Raw genomic sequence first — 16,652 nt, forward strand, 5'->3', positions numbered from 1 at the left:
ACCCTGAAGGGGAGGGTGCAGCCGCTCCTTGCCTCCCTCCCCCTCACTCTTCAGTGCCATCCCTTGGGCTCTGCACCGTTACTCAGTGGAGTCTGACACTTCCAGGGGACCCAGAACACCAAGTTCCATAAGGCCAGGAGCGACTTTCACTCACTGCTGACTCAGCTTTTCAGTAACACCCAGCACTGCTGACACTCCCACCTCCTGGGGTGCTCTCCCTGGGGCATTTCTGACCCCGTTCTGTCTGCTCTGTTACCAGTCTCCCTCCTCCTCCAGTACCAGGTCGTCTTCTGCCTGTTCCCTAAGCACTGGGGTTTCTCTGGGTTTAGTACTAAGCCACCCTTTCTTCTTATTTCACTCTCTTCCAGGGCAATCTCACCTATACCTACCTGCAGCCTCAATTACTGATACTCAGAACAGTCCCTACTTTATTCTCTTGCTGAGATTCTTATTCTAAGTGCCAAGTTTGTATCTTCAATACATGGGTGGCATTCTCCACGAATGTTTTAGAAGCATCTCCCTCAGAGTAACCCTAAAATTAAACTCATGATCTTTCCCCACCTGCTTAAGACACTGCAAAGATCCCCCTCTATTCATCATCCATCAAATGTCTTAATTAGTTAAAAATAGTTTGCCTCAGATTCATTCATATATATAGTAATTATTGCTTTCTTGCAAAAGTCCCAGGAGTTAGCTATTAAAGTGAAAATGGAGTCCTTTTTCTGCTAAACCAGAACAAAAATCTCTCCTTCAAATCTGGCTATCCTTACATTTTACTGGAGTGCTAGAAGATAGGAATTTCATTTTAGTTCAATCCAATGTGATTTGTGTAATTTACAAAGTGTCACGTTGCAACTAGCTAATATCAGTCATAAAAGACTATGCTCTTATCTTTGGAATTAATCAATAAGGTAAACCTTATTTTTGGAATTGATTTCTTCCATTAGCCACCTAATATAGCCAACAGTTACATTAATTTCACCTCTACCTCTGAGGAGGATGCTGAAACAAGTGGTGAAGGGAAGTTAGCAGTTTGAGGCTTTTCTGCTTGGCATCTTAGAACATTCCTGAAGGTCAAATTCCATTCTTTTGCCTCCAAATAACTGGGGTTAGGTAAAGGCAAACTCTTGCCTTTTAAGTAGTCAGAAAATTGCGATGTTCAGCAAACACTTACATGATAGATTTCTAAAATGCTGTGGGTCGGAGGCAAGGGTAAGAAAAAAATGGGAATTTACTATACAACTTATTTCAACTTGAGTGTGAATTGGCTAAGATGTAATGAAAATAAAATTGCACTGAGGGAATCAAAATATCTAAATTTGAATCCCAGGTCTGTCAAAAGACCAAGGCTCTGCTGAATCCTGTAGCAATGCCCTGCCTCAGTTTCTCCAACCCAAAAATGATCAAATACCCATTGACAGTTAATGTGTGTGGAAGTGGTCTGTAATTACAGTGCTATAAAATTATAACCTATTATTCTTTTTTAAAGTCCATAGATAGTATACTAGGCCATCAAATAATCAGATGTAGCTTCACTCAAGCTTAACGTTTTTAAAGCTTCTTGATATGAAAAACCTTCCATCTGGATATCCCGGGGGAATCCAGAGATGATGAAAAGCCCTCCTGAATCCCTGTGCTGCTGACAGTGTCAACCGAGGCAAACCAACCAACTCGCAAACAAAGCAGACCTGGGCCTTTTATAATCATCCTGTGGGACTCTGCCCCGGAATTTTATTCCAAGGCACATATTTATTTTCATTTGTCATCTTACTTTTACATTTTGGTTCTTATAATTTCATTTAATACAAGGATGCCAAACACAAATATCTGCTGTGAGATGCTTAGAAGGGAACATGCTTATTTTTTCTGGTTGAATATTTTCCAGCTACATAAAAAATTCTACAGGACAAAGTTATCACTACTTAAACCAACTTTAAAAAAACGATTACGGCTTTATTTCATCCCTATTTTCATTGAGACAGTGGATGTAGTCTGTTCTATTCTTTCCATTTATCTGATTTCATTCCAGTTGGGGAGGCCCTGGCCCCCTCTCTCATGAGGGGTCTGAGGCTCACTTCTCAGCAGCTGATGGTGTGAGAACTTCCTCAGCCAGCCCCCTGCTCTCCAGGAGATTTCCTTGTGGTGGTGGCATGTTGGTCACTATGTCCTGTGTGCTGCACCTTTACTGCAGTTTCCATGGCATAGCCGATGGGAGCCCTTTTTTTTGTTTGTTTTTTTAAGATTTTACTTATTTATTTGAGACAGAGAGACAGAGAGAGAAAGCACACGTGCACACACGTCAGTGGCCGGGGGGGGAGGGCAGGCAGAGGGAGAGGGACAAACAGACTGACCGCTGACTGGGGAGCTGACTCGGGGCTCCATCCCGGGACCCTGGGATCATGACCTGAGCTGAAGTCAGATGCTTAACTGACTGAGCCACCCAGGTGCCCCTGATAGGAGACTTTGACCTCAATCTGCTACTTTCCATCAGTTGGTTAAGAATTGGTTAAAAACTCTGAAAGCAGGTGCTGAGCATAATTAAGCTTCTCCGAATGCCCAGTGGATACCCCTAGAAATATTACTAGGCTTTAACGATCCGATCTTTCAGCAGTACTCGTTGGTGGGTTTTTGTTCATTGGCCAGTATTTCACTAGCTTTCCATTTATCAATCCATTTAATAGGAAGAATAATCGTATTTTGCTTATCTGCTCATATATTCTTTAAACTGCTCAGCATGTGTAAGAATGTCTGTGATTTTGTTACCAAAGTGAAATATTTATTTTAGCACCATTTTGTTGCCTAATAAAAGTGTAGCTTCTTCATTCTCTCACTCGTTGGTGGGGAACAGATCCTCAGCATGTTACAGATTTTTGGCTACTGTTAGAGGACAGTCACCGAAATATATGCTATAGGTTCTTTTCCACACAGTGGCTAATAAGCATGTACAGTAGTTCCAGCTTACCTTTGAGAAATGAAAACTAAATGTAAGGAATACCTTTTTCCCACAAAATGAGGAAGATTAATAAGAATACTAATAATAATGTCAGCGAGGGAACTTTTAGACTCCTGGTAGGCATGTAAGTTTGAACAAACTTTCTGAAAGCAATTTGTTAATATGTATCAAAAGCCTCTACCCTTTAACTCAGCAATTCTGCTTTTAGGAAATGATCCCAAGAAAGTAACTGAACGTGTTCATACAAGGAAACAACTACAAAGAAAGCATTACAGTCTTTTTAGGATAGACAAAAATGGGAATGATCTATGTGTTCAATAGTAGATGGATAGTCAAAGAGACCATGGAACTGTTGGACAATATGCCCATTAAAGTGTAGGAATAGAAATAAATTTTCTGACTTGGCAAGACAGGCACCTCGTGCTGTTCAATAGAAAGAAAAGTCATTAAGCAGGATGGAGAGATTTTTTTATTATTATGATTTTCAAATATAGAAGTGGTTTTCTGTGGGCGGGTGGTTGATGGGTGGCTTTGTCTTCCTTCCCCTGCTTTTATTCCCTTTGCATATCTGCATTTTATTTTGTAAACAATAAACACATGATAGTTTTTAAGTAAACTGTTAGGGAAATAAATATTTTTAAATAACACCTTTATACGGAAAAGCTCATCCACCTCTTCTTCCTTCTCCTCAGTCCCCCTCCTTATGACAGCCGCCAGCTGTGACGCTTAATGGAGGAAAGTCATGTCGCTGGGGTCTGTCTATCGCTATGTTAAAAGAACGCAACTCATTGTTTACCTCAGTCTCAACCTTATGAGAAAGGAAAAGGGGAGATGAAAATAGAAGATGATATTCAGATTAGGGAGAATCAGTAATTTGTTGAATATATAAAGTTGTTCTTTACAGTCACTGAGGAAAGCATTAAAATGCCAGATACTTTCCGAAGTTGGATTTGTGTTAACAATGCAAATAAGTCACCAATTAATTTAATAGGAAACTCTTTTTAACTAAGCAAGGTCATTGTGAATTTTTTTTTCTCACTCAGTAGCTCAAAATGTTCAAACAGGCATTTGAGTAACAAAGCTTTACCCTTTTATTGTATTTAAATTTCATTAAATTATGTGAAGTCATTTACAGTCTTGGCATCAAAGTTGCTGAATCATTTTTTGGCTTATTTTGGGCAGCGTGTGGGATTTTTCTTCAACCAGTCTGTTTCAGTAACAGTGTTAGAAGAGTTCTTTCAAATAGTTTACTTTGTTTGTGTTTTATCTAGGTTCTCTCCTCCCAAATAAATAACTTAAGTACAAATAACATTTATTTTGACCCATCTTCTCTTCTGAGACCAGACGAAGCCTCTTGCCCTACTTGGATCCATGGGACATTTCCAGAATATTGAGAGAATGGCATTCTTAACTATCCGTTATGTCCTTTGAAAGAATTTCCAATGACGGCCGTGAGATTCTTTAAGCCTTTTCAGAACATTTCAGCAAAGTTAAAATTTCTAAATTTAGGAAACATTTATTTGCGCAAAGTCAATTGCAAATAGAAAGTGGGGCTATTGTTGCAAAAAATAGAAGGAAGAGCGTATCTTCTTCAGCGCATTGCATCTAAAAATGTCAGAGTACTGCTGCAAAGATCACTTTCAATGAGATTTCATTTGCTCTTCATTACAGCCACATCAAATGCAGCTCTGAGTGCAGGGAAAAGCACCTGGTGGATGTGCCCCTGGAGGAAACTGGCTTGTGGTCCACAACCCCCTCCCTCCCAATAAAGCTTTCTTCCCAACAGCCTGGCTTTAAATCTGTGGATTCAGAGTTCTCTAGCTGCGCATAAATTCCTATTGTCCTTAACTAGAAAAGCTTACCCTCCTCCAAATCTCTTCAGAAATGTGGCCCCAAAGTCCCCAAAGGACAGTTTGAGTTTCTCAACATCTTTCAGCCAGAGGAGAGCCCTAAATGCAAACTCCGTGCCTCAAAGACAGTGGATGAATCTCTGGAGGATTCAGTCAAAAAACACTGAATGAATATACATGTGTATTTTAACTAAGCACTTATTTCTTTTGTTTTCATGGTTTACGTGATTGTAATGTGGAAAATGATATATTTGTGAATTAATCTAGTTATGTCTTAATGGAAATGACAGTTAACTTCTTAGTAGCCTTAGCTGAATTGTCTACCTTTTTGATGGGGTTCAGCAGGACTCCTGTGTCCAGAAAGAACAATAGCAAAGACAGGATCCAGGGTCCTGTTGAGAGATCTGTTGTGAGACCCCAGCACTTGTAAGCCTTTGTAACATACTATGCCATAATTATGATGCCAATTTCATCAGTTCTACTCAGAATTTGTTGATTTGTTCAATTCACTTCCTTGGCAGGATGGAGCCAATGAGTTTGAATCTGAGGCACAAAAACATCACTTTCCTTTTCTTTATAATCATGTGTGCATGAGGCATATACTCCCTTCCCTGATGCCCATTGAGGTGGGGTTTTATACATTTTAGCAAGCTGGGTTTACTGTTCCATTTGTTTGTTTCAGGCAACAGTTTCACTATGACTTTCTATTTGTGAAAAGGGGTCTGGTCTCATAGAAAGAAGACCTAGAATATATCCATAATGTATAGAAAAATGTGGCTTTGAATAGGCCTGAGAGTCTCCTCTAAGGGGAAGAAGGGGAAGCAAAAAAGGGAGTGAGTTATTCCTTTAAATAAGATAAAAAACATAACAGCTGACATTTTGTGTTGGTGGTTTAAAATTTTACTAGTATCTAGAATCCCATCGGTGGTCCTAAGACACATCTAGTGCACATAGGTAAAAATGATGCAGCTCACAGAAGACCAGCAGCATCTGGAAGAAGAGAACTTTTATTTAGCAGGTTGAAAGCATGAAGTGAAATTACAATCCACTCCATGATGTCATAATTTGACTAACAACTAAAATGCATCTCATTCTACAGCGTGTGAATTCAAGTCACATCCTTTTATAGTCTCCACAATTTCCTGAGTTAAATCACCCTCACATTAATTCCTTGTTGCATTTGCTCCATCCTGTCTTCTTGAATAATGAATCAGGGTACGGCAGATGGATAACCATCCCTCGAACAACGTCTGAGCCTTGCTTCTTATCTTCAGAGGCTGTAGGACATCGCTGCTAGGCGAGGAGACAATTCTGAGCTCCACTGACTTGAGCCTGACATTCAGGAGAGCCCCACCTGGCACAAGTTCCGAACCAGGGCCATGCACAGAGAGTGCACGTGTCTTTGCTTACAGCTCCAAAGGGTTCCCTGGGTCTCTTGAGACCCAGCATTCCCATTCTCCCTGAGATTGGAATTCAGGTCTCTTTTATGGACACAGTTTTCACTTCCTAAATCTAGTATTACTGAATTTCTTGATGAGAATTCCCTGCTCTAAACATAGCTCTCTAAAAACAACACTCTCAGCTGGATTTTTACCGGGCCATCCAGTAGAAAATTATAAGTAAGAATCTAGTAGATATTATAGGTAGTTATTGGTTTGGAACTTGGTTTGAAAGTCCTTGTCTTCCCCCCAAAATTGACACAAAACAAGAATAAATGGTTTGCAAAGAAGGGAATACAAACGGCCCATAAATATGTGAAAAGATGCTCAACTTCTGTGAAATCAAATTAATTCACATGAAAGCATAATATGCCGGTGCCTAGTAATAGATTAGCAAGATTTTAAAAATTGATAAATCCTAGTATTTAGTGAGGGAAAAGCAGGGAAACAGAATCTCAAGCACATTAATGACTATATAAGTTGGTGTAAACTTGCTGGAAGGTAGTTTTGAAATACACAGTTGGATTTCAAATACAGGTGTGGAAATTAAAGAAGACCAATGAAATGAAAGCAGACAAAACTACTTAGTATTGTGGGGAGTCGGGTACCATTGCTTGTGTGGCAGCAGAGACTCAGAAGAGAGGGTCAGCTGTGTGGTGGAGGAAAGGGCGTGTGCCCTGAGCGGAGGCTGTGAGAGGGCAGGAACACCAGGTGGGCCCACCAGATGTGGGGCATCTTATGTGATTGCCTAACATTTTCTCTGGTTGTTCCTCAGTTGGAGGGAAGGACAAAAATTAGGGAAGCTGTCAGTTATTAATAAATTCCTGTCTGTTGGGGCGCCTGGGCGGCTCAGTCGCTAAGTGTCTGCCTTCGGCTCAGGTCATGGTCCCAGGGTCCTGGGATCGAGCCCCGCATCGGGCTCCCTACTCCGCGGGAAGCCTGCTTCTCCCTCTCCCACTCCCCCTGCCTGTGTTCCCTCTCTCGCTGTGTCTCTCTCTGTCAAATAAATAAATAAAATCTTAAAAAAAAAAATCCTGTCTGTTTTAGGCTGACTGTTAGAGAGATTACTATCTGGCCTCCTGGATCCATTGCTAAATGGTCTTCCTCCCTCCCATTCTGACTTCTGCCCCATAGACTGGCTTCCCGGAATGGTTGTTGTGAACGATGGGCTCTTTTCCTGGCACGGCAAACGGGGGGACAGATTCCATTTTTATTCATGGTCTGACAATTGTCTGTTTGTGTATTCAGTCTCTTGTAGGAACCCAAAGAAGGAGGTAATCAAACTACAGTTTTATTAAAGAAAGTATTTGTTAGGTCACAGAACAACTGGTGAGAATTATTATTTCCAACTTAGCATTATTCTCGGCTATTGCGAAAAGCTGAAGCAATGGTTTTTGATTTCCACAACGATACATATCTCTCCAAAAAGGAAGTAACAAAGGGAGACATCATCCCATTAGCACAACATAAGGATCTTCTTTATAAACTGCCATATGAAGTGTTAGAATCCATGCTGATAGATCCCAGTGCCCACAGAGTACCAGGAACACAAACCAGAGAAACCAAAAGAAAACCAAAGAAGATGAGGTGTGTTATGTTGCTACAGGTGGGAAGATGCACGCCATGGGCAGTCACGAGGGGGCTCAGTAAGAGTGTTAAGTGGGCTTGTCATACAGTTTGGGCTTTTGATTTTGGGGGGAATGTAAGAAAATTAATTTTGGATTGGACGCTGCCAGCAAGCAGAGGTGATCTGATGACTGAACATCTTAACACTTGTTACAGTAGAAGAAGAGCAGTGCAGTGGGGCTTGAGGTGTGATTGGCAATTGTGCTCACACTGGCCAGGATAAGACATGTTCAGTCACTTTTGTGGGACCATGGTGTCCTTGTTTTAGTTTTGTTCCAACATGGTCATGGAGTGATGGCATCTGATGTTGGTATTCTGTGAAAGTGTTGGCATTCAGTAGGGAACCCCATGACCCAACCTCATGGTTCCCAAACAGTGTGCAGAGATGCTCTGAGGCGCCACAGCACATTTTTAAGGGCACCCTGGAGTAGTTTAAACTTTTGAGGAAAGCACAGTGACATCCACTGGGTATCCCATAAGCGCCACCATATTGTTTGTACCCAACAGTGTAAGGCATGCAACGGTTGGGTACTTCCCTCGGCTTAGGGACACAATGGAAAAAAACCAACTGGGACACTAAGGGCACTAGGAACTAAGTGAGTCTAAGAACTTTGGGTTTGCTCTTACTTGACAGGCCAGATAGTGGGTTCCAGCTCTCAGGGCTGGGGTGTTCTTCCTCATCCCTTTCTCTTTCCTTAGCGCTCAGCAGGAGAAGTTTGAAACTGTGAGAACTGCTGGTCCAGACCTGTGCTGCAAATGTGGTAGGCACTTGCCACCATGTCTATTTAAAGTTAAACTCAGAAACTTAAATAAAATCTAAATAAACAGTTCCTTAGTCACACTGACCATACTTTAAATGCTCAGTAGCCACATCTGATGAGCGGCTACACCATTAGTCAGCACAGATAGAGATCATTTCCATCCCTTTAGCAAAGCCCACTGTAGAGACAGGTCAGAGGGGCTCACTTCTCAGACTATTTCATCTGTGCCCACACACTGGTCTAAGTCCTGTGGGTCCAGTCATTCCACCAAATGAAGGTGCCATGTATAAGCGCCTACTCTTCCCATTCAAGTTTTCACATCTGCTAGCCAAGATATGCATTCTTAAGCATGGAAGTTGCCAGGATCCCTCTCCCCGCTCACAAATGGAAGACTGGCAAGGAACCCCCTCTCCATATGTTACAAACAACACCTCGGGCTGCAATATTTGCCTTTGTATTATTTCAACACCGTCTTGAGTATCACTCCCCAAACTAAAAGATGTGTACAACGCGCACAGATTCTTATTTCTGCAGTTAGAGCCCGTGTGACAACAAATACCAAACAAACACTAAAACAGATAAACTCATAAACTTATTTTCTCAGCTTCCAGTAATTAGGGGATCAAGACTCAAAAGTTCAATATCAGAGTATCTTTTGAAAAGACAGGCAACCAAATCACTGCCCTGTTTGCTAGCAGACGCCTGGACCCCCTGAGGACTCCATGTTGAACTTGACCGGCACTGAGTTTCCAGCCTCTTGGGTCACGCTCCTCTGCTTTCCCCAGGCTTAAACGGCTGGTGGTGATGCAGAGTAGGTCAGGAGCTTAGATGAGGGGACAGGCTGCCTGTCTGTGATGCTCGGATCCTTCGCTTTCTAAATCTGAAAACTTGGGTCAAACCCTCTAGCTCTCCATGCCTCAGGTTACTCATCTATGAATTTATAGATTTAGAGGGAGGAAAAAGGATAACATCTAACCCAAACTCACCGGTGGTTTTGAGGATTAAATGATTCAATGCACGTAAAATTATGCCAGGCATATAATGCTCCTTTCATAAATGTCAGTTATTAGTATTATCATGTGTCAGGTACTGTTAGGTGATTTCACGTGATATGTGATGTATGTCTCATAAGGACAGTGTAAGATGTTAATCTCACTAACCGATAAGGAAATTAAACATCAGAAAATGTAAATAATTCACCCCCAGTCATACAAGTTAAGTTACAAAGTTGAGATTCTTTGAGTCCTTAACAAGGTTAAGTCTGACAGTAATATTTTCCCAGAACACCCGTAACAGTTTCAGTTACACACTCTATACACTTGCAACGGTTTGTGAAGTGTTGCTCTTCCCTGGTAGACTGTGCATATGGCGAGAACAGGTTCGTGTCTGCCTTGTTCAGTGTTCCACCCTAATTTCCTAGAGCAAGACGCCAAAAGCAGAGGGGGCTCCTGAGAAAGATGGATTGAGTGAATGAATTCACAGACAGATGAATGAGTCTGTTGAACCTCGAGTCTGGGTCTTTTGTCAGTGAGCACATATTTTATCTTCTTTCTAACCAGCAAATGATACATAGCTGATACATTCTTCTAGTTCAATGCCCCGCCATGGTCTTCTCTAATCATCAGATTTTCTACATTAAGTTGTAGTATTTAAAATGCTACTCTAGACATATTCTACAACATTTCTTTTTAAATCGTCCCTAGCAAATCTCTGTCATCTCACACAATAAATACTTCAGTCTTCATTACAGGCGTCCATAATGTTTTTGTTTTGTTTTGTTTTCTTCCTCAAGCCATCAAAACCTATCATCTCTTTCAAGGCACAGCTTGGTAGAGTTCAGTACTTTGAAAAGCATATTTCCTAAACAGCTCAACCTGTGAAAAAGCCCCAAATTCTGTAAGCATAAGAAATGCCAAACACGTGAGCTGCCTCCTGGGGATCCACAGAGCACACTGTCACCTTACAGGTTTGAAAGCCTTTGTGAATGGATCTTTGTAAAGCTTTGTTTATCCCAGAATTTCCAACCTTTATTTGAAGATGAAGTCTTTTCCCCAAGTTATAACTCTTAATTCCTGGGTCCCTTTGGGGGAAGGTAGGGGCTACCGAGAAAGGCTTAATTAAAATCCTGGCTTCATCTGGTGTGAACTTTGGGAACCTACTGACCTCAGTTAAATCTCAGCTTCTTTGCATGAAGAGTGAAATGACCCTCTTTACCTCAGTAGATACCTTTAAGGAAGGGATGATATAACTCACGGTTAGCATATGGAAAATAGACCTTACATGTCCACTTGCTTGCTTCTCCTCTCCTGGTAGCAGGGCAATCATGGGGCGGGTGGAGCTGGCTTGTATGCCCTTGCTCTGCAGAAGAGAGAATGCAGAGGAACGCAGCCAAGCATCAGCAAAGCCAGCACCCTACTAACTCAACCACTTATCGCCCTTGTCCTCCAGACCTCCTTTGTTTAAGTCAATCTGTAAATTTATATTCAATGTATTTACCTTATAGTGAGATTTTTAAAAAAGATTTTATTTTTGTGTGTGAGAGAGAGAGAGAGAGAGATTGAGAGAGAGCACGAGCAGGGGGAGTGGCAGAGGGAGAAGCAGGCTTCCCGCGGAGCAGGGAGCCCGACGCGGGGCTCGATCCCAGGACCCCGGGACCACGACCTGAGCCGCAGGCAGACGCGTAACGACTGAGCCGCCCAGGCGCCCTATAGTGAGATTTTTAAAAGCCTTTTCGCTCGGACACTATGACTGGCACACTCACATTTCCAAGCTTCCTCCTCTTCTTTGTTCACAGCTCAGTTTAACTTCCTACCAGTTGATGGTTTTTTTTTTTTCAATTTTGCAAATAAAATACAGAAGTCCTTTGTGACTTTTAGAAAAAAACTAATGGGTTTTGCCCCCCCCCCATTCTATTTCTCTGGTTTTCCAAAGCTATTCTATTTGGGGTGAAAAAGGAGGGAAAAGAATAAACATTAAATTTTTTATTAGTGGATTATTAAAGTTATTGCTCATTTTTTACAAAAATAACATTGGTGTGAACAAAATCTAAGTCAATTTAGATAAGATTTGTCACAGAAATGGATCACTGGTTTTGAAGTTGAGTGACATGTTGAATTGCAGGGCTAAACAGGTAGGATTTAGCTGTGATAAAAACCATGGACTTGAGTGGTGGTTTAGTAATACAGAGGGCACTGACCTGATCCAGGGTTAGTTAGGATGACTAACGTCTGGACCAGGGATTTGCCTTCAGGGTCAAGGAATCCATCATGATCTTTGACTTATACCAAAAAAATATATATATTGTATGTATAGAGAAAATTCCAATCACCTTGAGAATGACACTTCCTATACTATACTAAGTACCATTTTTAACTCTGAAATCTCAACTCCATGTAAAGTAAGTTGTTGCTAGGTTATATAGTCTGCAATTAACTGGCCTTTGCCTTCTTTTGTTAGAAATTTTGCTTACTTGCTAAGATGCCAACATTCTAAATCCATCACTTATACAGAATAAGTGCAATTTAAGCATTTAAGGGGAACAATATCCGCCAAGTGCTGATAACAGATTAAAGCATTTACCCATAAGTAATGTCAGCAGAAATGAATGTCTTAACTGAGGGGACAAAAGTCTGCAGTGAAGCAAGAATTACCTGGGACACGGGCCTTAAACAGCTCTGCAAACTCAAAGGCAAATGCGCTGTGCGCTACTCACATGGTGGGAAGCCTTTACTTCCCTCATTTATCTACAAACTCTTAACCTCTGTGATTGCCTATAAAGATTGAGAAGCTTTCTATTTTGGGGAAAAACAACGCATAATATTAGCACAGGCTAGAATTCTATATGTCTTAATGGTGAACAATCCTGAGATAAATCCTGCCTACCTCAATCTTTTATTGTAATTCTGGAGTTAATTTGCTAATATTTAATTGGATGATTTTTTGCTTCTGAATTTCTAAGTTAGATATCTCATGAATAAATTGGGAATATTTGCTCTTTCTTTAAATGTGTTACAGACTGAACATTTGTGTCTCTCCCAAATTCATATGTTGAAGCCCTAATGCCCCAGTGTGGCTGCATTTGGAGATGGGCCCCTTAAGGAAGTAAGGGAGGTTGACAGAGGTCATAAACATGGTGCCTTGATCAATTGGATTAGTGTCCTTAAGAGATACTGGAGAGGTCTCTCTGTTTCTCTCTCTCCCCATGTGCACAAGCACTTGGGAAAGACCATGTGAGAACGTTATGAGAAGCCAGGAAGAGCATTTTACCAGAAACCAAATTGGTTGGCACCTTGATCTCTGACTTCCCAGCCTCCATAACTCTGAGAAAATAAACTTCTGTTGTTCCAACCACCCAGTCCATGGTATCTGTTACGGCAGCCCGAGCAGAGTGAAATAATCTGACATTGAATATTTTAGGTAATATAGGAAATATTTTTTTCCTTAAAGGTTTGGTTGACTTGCTAGGAAAAAAAGGAATTTGTCAAGTTTTCAAGGGAAATTTGTAAAAACTGAAAATTATGTTTTCAATTGATTTTATGAGAATTGGTCTAATCAAGTTTTCTAATGTGAGGCAATTTTCATAATGTATATTCTTCTAGAAAACAATCAAGTTGCTTTTTTATTTTTTAATAAAAGGATTTTTTTTTCTTTGAGAAAAACTCCTTTGCATCTTTAGTTTTGGCTTCTTTTCAACTTTTTCATGTTTATTCTAACCTTCTCTCCCTTCCTCTAATCAGAATTAACGAGTGTTTATTTTATTGTTGGCTTCAAAGACCAGTTTTTGATAAACAGTGATGTTTTCAAAATTTCCATTACTTTATATTATAATATTTCCTAACCCCACCCTTCTTTATAGCATTATTTTTGGTTCTTTTAATGAAAGAAATTCAGGAATAAATGCCTGATCATTTTACTTTCAATGTTTCCTGTTTTCAGATAAAAGTGCACTCAAGGTTATAAATGTTCTGAATCCTGCTTTGAATGCAGAACATCAATTCTGTCATCATTGTTATTTAACTCCAAATAGATGGAGATTTCCATTTTGATTTTACTCCAAGAACCGTTTCAAAAGGCGTTTTAAAACTTCCTCTGTGTTCCACACAGGAGTCACAGAATATGAACTATGAATGTGATTGACTTAATTTCCACTGTTTGGAATTTAATAATTTTTTCATGTCATGAATATTTGAAATTTCATGAATATTTGAAAACTATCGGTATTTTCAGTTTGGTATGGATAGTTTTGTGAATGTATTTATTAAAGCAAAGTTAAGTAGGTTACTCAAGCCTTTATGGTTTTCCCTATTTCTTTTGGTTACAATGTTGATTTCTGAGAAGTGTGTTAAATTTTCCTGATTAGACCCAGATCAATACAACTCCCTTAACTTAAAAAAATTTATTTATCATGCATAAGAAGCCCCGTGGAAATTGACCTTTTGGGGTGAGCACATTACCACTCCAAACAGAATCAAATAGGTGTATCTGAGGAAGGAGGAAAATGAATATTAGCAGTGTCTGCCACAATTTATTCTTATCTGTGAGTGTGTGCACATGTCTGTACTTACCAATTTGATAGTTTTCTTATTTAATTTAATCATGTTTTTGAAATATTACTTAAATATGTTAAGCATGATCAATGTAATTATTATAAGTAACATAGGATTTTACTTTTATTATGTTTTATATTTTCTGTTGCTATATATTTCTTTCTCCTTTGTCCCCACCCTGTTCTCTCTACCTTTATTAAACCTTCCCTCATGTTGGGTTTCTTCTTTTGTTTTCGGGTTACCAGCCAGCACCTGACCTCCCCTTAGCTTTAACATAAAGCTTAATTAGACTCCTACATGCTCGAGTGACAGTTTGGCTGATAGCTGAAGCTGTGGGCATGACATTTTTTTGTTTCTCATGGTGTCTATAATTAGCTCATTATGGAAATACTCTCTCATTTGTTTGTGGGATTACATTTCTCATACTCATTGAGCCTTTACTCTGTTCCCATTCACTGGCTATCTGAATGAGGGGTACCTTTGTCTTCAAGTAACAGAAAACATAACTTGAGGGTTTTAATCAAACATGAGTTAAATTTTTTCTACAGTTTGTGTCTTCTGGTGGCGGTGAAATACTACCTCCCTGATGTCAGACTGAACATCTCCAGGATTGTGTTGGCTTTCCTCATGATTGCAAGATGGCTGTTGCATGTTCACCATTATGTTCTCATTCCAGTAGGAAGAAAGCACCAACCACATGGGTGATGCATGTATAAGAAGACAAGAATTCTGGTGCTCGTTTCGGCAACACATATATTAAAATCGGAACTATACAGAGAAGATTAATTAGCATGGCCCCTGCGCAAGGATGACACACAAATTCGTGAAGCGTTCCATATTAAAAAAAAAAAAGAAGAAGAAGACAAGAATTCTTTCAGAAGCACCTTGAAAGATACATTTGCTTATGTATCCATGCCTACCCTCAGCAGCATGAGAGAATGGGAAAGCAAGTATCCAGACGACGGGTAGTCATATAGCTTCACAAACAAATCAGAGCTTTATTATTACGGAAATATGGGGCAGTGGATCTTAGGTATGTATTTAGCCATATACATCACCCTTTATTTATATCTTCAGAAATCCAAATCCTATGCTGAACCACTGCAGGATTTCCAATGTTCCTATATGTTTATGTAAGTTTTTATATTTTTTGCCATTTTCTCAAAATTGGGGAGGGTGGAATATTGCCATTTTGAATTAGAAGTCTGTGACTTTTTCAAATTTTTTACCTTCAATCTTTTCCCATTCTTTTCATTTTTCAATTGCTCCTGAATTTCTTTTCTTTCTTTTCGAATTTCAGATAAACCCAGTTCTATTTATTCATTATTTTAAAAAATTTTTCTTTGAGTGCAGTTGACACACAGTGTTGCATTAGTTTCAGACACACCGCGTGGTGATTCGACGTCTCTATGCCTTACACTGTGGTCACCACAAGGACAGCTACTGCCTGTCACCATAAGACACTACCACAACATCACCGACTATATCCCTGTGCTGTACCCTTTACCCCCTGACTGACCCATTCCAAAACTGGAATCCTGTACCTCCCACTCCCCATCACCCATTTGGCTAATTTCCCCACCCCCTTTCCCTCTGGCTACCATCAGCTTGTTCTCTGTATTTATAGGTCAGATTCTGCTTTTCATTTGCTTCTTTTGAACCTGTTTTCTTAATAAGAAACTTAATCAAACCATTTTGATCAGCGTGGGATTAACGTTCATCAGACTCCAGGTCTGCCATTCTCTCCAATGCTTCTTGGGCTGGAATCTTGCTTCTCAGAGAGCGCCACGCTTTTCTCCACTCTTGGCCTTTTCAGATGTTGGGTTCCTAAATAGAACATGCTGCTCTTCTTGCTTCCCTCAGAAACTCCTTTTCATTGTTCAAGAACCAACTCAAGGTCCTTTTTCTATGAACCTTCTATTCCTCAGATGTCCTGGGTTTCTTCTCTTTGGGTAGTCCCAATACCCGCAGGTGTCCTCACTGGGGCTCAGCTCTCTGTTCCCCAGCTGACACTGAGGGATCAGAATAATTTGTGCATCTCTTTATCCCTAGAACTTAGTGAAGTATGTGTAACTGGTAAGAACTCAAATACTGGACTCCATGAATAAATAAATAAGCAAGGAAAATGTCTTCAAGAAAAGCACTTCTCCTAGATTAATAAGGAATGATTTTTTTTTTAGAAAACAAAACAAATTTTCTAAAATAAGAAAATATTCTGGAAAATCTTACTCTGTGCAGCACTACCTACTTCAAGAACTAATCTCTAAGCATGATTTTGTGATCAGTTGTGGAAGTTCATCTAATCTCTATCTCCATCTCTCTCTCTCTTTCACACACACACACACCCATACACATCACGTACATACAAACTCAGGCAAAACTATGCCTAAATTATCGCATACCTACACATGTTGATTCTAAGTTTCTTTTTTAAAATAGTTTATTTAAATTTCTTATTTGTTGGGGTGCCTGGGTGG

At 40.0% G+C, this 16,652-nt stretch overlaps 1 long non-coding RNA gene and 1 other non-coding gene across 2 annotated transcripts in view; both read left to right on the forward strand.

The window, feature by feature from the left end:
* LOC141373707 (uncharacterized) overlaps positions 1 to 15,004 on the forward strand; it is a 23,566-nt gene extending 8,562 nt beyond the window's left edge. The window contains exon 3 of the long non-coding RNA XR_012379963.1: positions 14,852 to 15,004. This is a non-coding gene — a long non-coding RNA (uncharacterized lncRNA). The remainder of the gene's footprint in view (positions 1 to 14,851) is intronic.
* On the forward strand, positions 14,908 to 15,018 carry LOC112835407 (U6 spliceosomal RNA). Its single transcript, XR_003211215.1, has one exon. It is a non-coding gene; the product is annotated as a U6 spliceosomal RNA (small nuclear RNA).
* The last annotated feature ends 1,634 nt before the right edge of the window (positions 15,019 to 16,652 follow it).

Source organism: Callorhinus ursinus, unplaced genomic scaffold (genome assembly GCF_003265705.2).
Source record: "Callorhinus ursinus isolate GAN/ISIS: 27379988/994484 unplaced genomic scaffold, GSC_fseal_2.0 scaffold11, whole genome shotgun sequence".
In the NCBI taxonomy this organism is placed as follows: domain Eukaryota; kingdom Metazoa; phylum Chordata; class Mammalia; order Carnivora; family Otariidae; genus Callorhinus; species Callorhinus ursinus.